General features: G+C 39.5%; 1 protein-coding gene across 5 annotated transcripts in view; it reads right to left on the bottom strand.

Moving 5' to 3' along the window:
- Positions 1–3751, bottom strand: part of LOC107551945 (band 4.1-like protein 5) — a 49016-nt gene that overhangs the window by 30699 nt on the left and 14566 nt on the right. The gene's annotated exons all lie outside the window — the stretch shown is intronic.

Here is a 3751-nt window from a genome sequence, read left to right as displayed (position 1 = left end):
AATTGGTGGCTCTGTAAATACTTTTTTGCCCCACTGTATATATATATATATATATATATATATATATATCAGTTTTCCTGTTTGGCCGATGCGTTCAAGGTGGGACTTTTATTTTGACGGCGCTGACTGCGGCAGCACCTGAGCACAGTGATCACATTGTCCCTCTTGTTCGCCATCGTCGTTAACAGTTCTGTCTAATACGGATAGAAGTCTGTCTAATAATCAGATAGAACGGTTAAACAAAGGAATTACAATTTATACAAAAAGTACATTATTAGTAACAGAAAGGCAAACATTATAATACTTTCTTGTTTGCCGTCAGCATTCAGCAAATATGTATTTATATAATTTAAACAAATCTTTGAATGACTAATGAACATTTAATTTCACAAAGCTTGCAAACTTAGTCAGATCCAGTTGTGAGATCTTGTGAAGTGTGCATTTGTATCCTGCATGATCGCGTGTTCTCTGCGTGACGGTCGATCCGTGTGAATTGAATGCAGACAGGTAGAGAGTTCAGCTTCACTGGAGACGCGCGATCGACAAACTTTAAACTCGTGATTTTAAATTATGCTGCGCTTTATGCATTTGCCCACTGCCATATTCATGTCATTTTCACTGTGTGCTGTACGTAAAATGAGTGTTACCTTGGCTTTATTTGAAAAAATATGATTCCCAAATTCCAATGCACACAAACTTCCCAGAATACTGAGTGCCCTGTTGGTTACAGTGTTTACTTCCTTTTTTTATTATATTATTTATAAAATATTTATTTATTTGTGAAAAATACTTTGTCATCTAAAGTATAAGTATGTTTATTTAACACATTTACTTTTTAATCCATTTTCAAATGATTTCAAATTTCTTAAACATTAAAATAAATAAAATTATATCGGCTTTATATCGGCCATTGGCCACCCTGCTTTCCAAGATATCGGCATCGGCATTAGCTGTCAAAAAAACAATATCGGTCGACCACTACTGGTGGGCAAAAAGCGTTTTCATACTCTGGTTTGAAAACACTAGAAAATTCTGTCCCGTCTATTGAGCTGGGCCACTCTAATGGGGTGATGCATGAACAATATGGAGGGAGGGAGGGAGGGAGGGAGGAATGGAGGAAGGGAGCAGGCACTCATGCTGATGGAAGAATAGAGTGTCTCGATCTCTCCCACACATTCTTCACACGCTCTTCCCTCTCCCTCTTTCACGTAAGTCTCTGCACTAGCCTGAGCTCTGTCTGCTGCTCTTTGCAGATTCAATATTTTATCAAATATAATATAAAGGTAAATGGCTGTCAATAAAGAAAGTTTATCAGAGTGTGCATAGTGCGTAAGTTGAACAGAAGTTATTAAATGATGATTGCTACTGGAAAATCATCAGAAAAAAAGAAAAAAAAATGTGATTGAGAAAAAGCTCATGATCTTTAATGACTCTTCAGTAGCAATGCGTCTAAAATGCAAGCTGGGAATGCACCAAAACTAAAACAATTTAGATAGGTACAGCAATAAAAACAGCATCCAAACAGGCAGGAATTCTGGGAGCTGTGTTTGACTCGAACCACATCATGAAGACCACCCAGTCATGAGGATTGGCATAAAACATCAGATCAAGAGTGCATGTTACAACTCTCTTTGACTCCCTTCACTGCCTACCAGTCGCTGCCCACATACATTTTAGTAACCCCCTTCCACCCCCCACCCCCACCTCTACCTAACTCCCCTGCAAATTTGCTCTGTGAAATGCTGTAGTACTCCTTATTAGCATGTAGCTTTGGAAAATATTTTTCAACAAAGCTTTCTGCAATGTATGTTCATTGCAGATTACAACAGAAGTGTTCTGGTTTAATCATGATGCAACCATTCACACTGGAGGTGAGCAAGTGTTAAGTTATTTGACTATTTAAACACAGCAGGCCCATCAATTAGATCGAATCAGCTGACATATCAAAGCACATCTTGCATACACCATCGAGAAATCCTTTTGCTCTTACCGGGACTTGGGCTGAATCCATGAAGCGCAGGCCAAAGTAATCCTTCTCGACAACGTCCAGGTGATACATGATCTGTTCAAACAGCTCTGCACCTTTGGCTTTTTTCTGGAGAGAGAGAGAGAACATTATTTAAATCCTAACAGTTCAGTGCCTCGCATGCGTAGCTTTTAAACTGATATCAAGTATGTAATATTATGCAAACTTCATTCTTGTTTATAACTAAGTACGTGTATTGGAATTACATGTACTGGCTTGCAATAGCACGGACACAGCAGGTCAGTGGATAAGGTCTTGGCCAAGCAGGCCAATCTAGCTTTGACTAAAACCATGTCTCTGTTCCAAACATCTAAAGCAAAACCTTCAGATCTTTAGAATCTGTTTAAAGTGTGTGTGTGTGTGTGTGTGTGTGTGTGTGTGTGTGTGAATATAAACACTCCAGCCATCTATGGGACAAAGTCTCATTAATGTAAAAAATCCCAACTTCCAAACCGCAGGAGGAACTCTTCTGACTTTGTCTGAAAAAGTCTCAACAGCTCAACCACTTGACTTCAACTGTGTCTGATTTCAAACTATAGTTCTGCATCCTATCAACTCAAGCCAGCGATTCACAGTCTAGCTTCACAAAGAAGAAAGCCCCTGACCCATGACCACCGAAGACATAAACAAAAAGAGGAATAGTCAAACATTTCACAAGTTTGGACCACAACAGCGAGTGATAAATGTTAATACTAGAGGCAATTAACAAAGGGACCATTTCATGGACTGTGATAAAAATAAAGTGAGTTATAAGTTTAAATTTCTAGTTTTCAGAAGATCCAAGACCATCAAACCCCTTTATCTTTAGCATACTTCATCTAAATACACTGTTTAGTACCCAAAGTAGTAGTTTATGAACAGGTACATCCATGCTAGAACCATGTATGAAACAAAGAGCGCTGACACACAAGTGTCTCACCCAACTGCTGCACTCAGAGTTGGGGAGGCTGGTTTAGCCATAGCCTAGGCGAACAGCACCGGATGCTCACGCAGGCCCCAGTGAGTTGGCATAGCGTACAAAGCATCCCAGCGAGCTGCAAGAATGCAGACAAAGAGTCCATTGTGTGCTTGAGTGAACCCCAGGCTCAGGACTCACATTGTTCAGCTGAGGTTTTCCAGGCTGCTAGGCCAACATACAGCCTTTGGAGGCGCAGTTATATTCCTCAGTGTGCTTCCAGCAAGCAGGACAGAAAGTAACACTTGGTTTAATTGCTTGTTCTGAACCCACATCCACCACCCTATCTCAGTAGGTATTATATGTTAATATATTTTATTAGTTCCGAATAACAAATAACAAGTCAGTGGTTTGCACAGATAATCTTAAAAACTAACCAAATGCAGTGCTCTGATGTCAGTGTTGGTGGTGCTTGAAAGTGTTTTTTTTGTTTAAAAGAAAGAAGTTTGTTTAACATGCTGATATGTTTCAGTTAAGTTTCTAAATTCATCCCCTTTAAAGTACTGCTACTTCAAATATCAGAGCAATGTTTTTCTTATAGCACACTATCAGCATGCTAAAACTCTGAGAAGAAAATCTGAAAAGTTGCACATATAGGCTACATTCACACTGTCAGATTTTGGGATTGACAACCGTATTTACTTACAGGTGTGAGTCTTGAAATGTCTCCAGTTCACACAGCAACTTGCAGTAGCATCTCGAATACGGTCTGAATGAATGTGCAGTGAGAGTCAAGCCTGTATTCCTTACCAGTAACCATAGTGACACTG

Source organism: Sinocyclocheilus grahami, unplaced genomic scaffold (genome assembly GCF_001515645.1).
Source record: "Sinocyclocheilus grahami isolate Dianchi unplaced genomic scaffold, SAMN03320097.WGS_v1.1 scaffold438.1, whole genome shotgun sequence".
NCBI lineage: Eukaryota > Metazoa > Chordata > Actinopteri > Cypriniformes > Cyprinidae > Sinocyclocheilus > Sinocyclocheilus grahami.
This window is presented reverse-complemented; position numbering and strand designations above follow the sequence as displayed.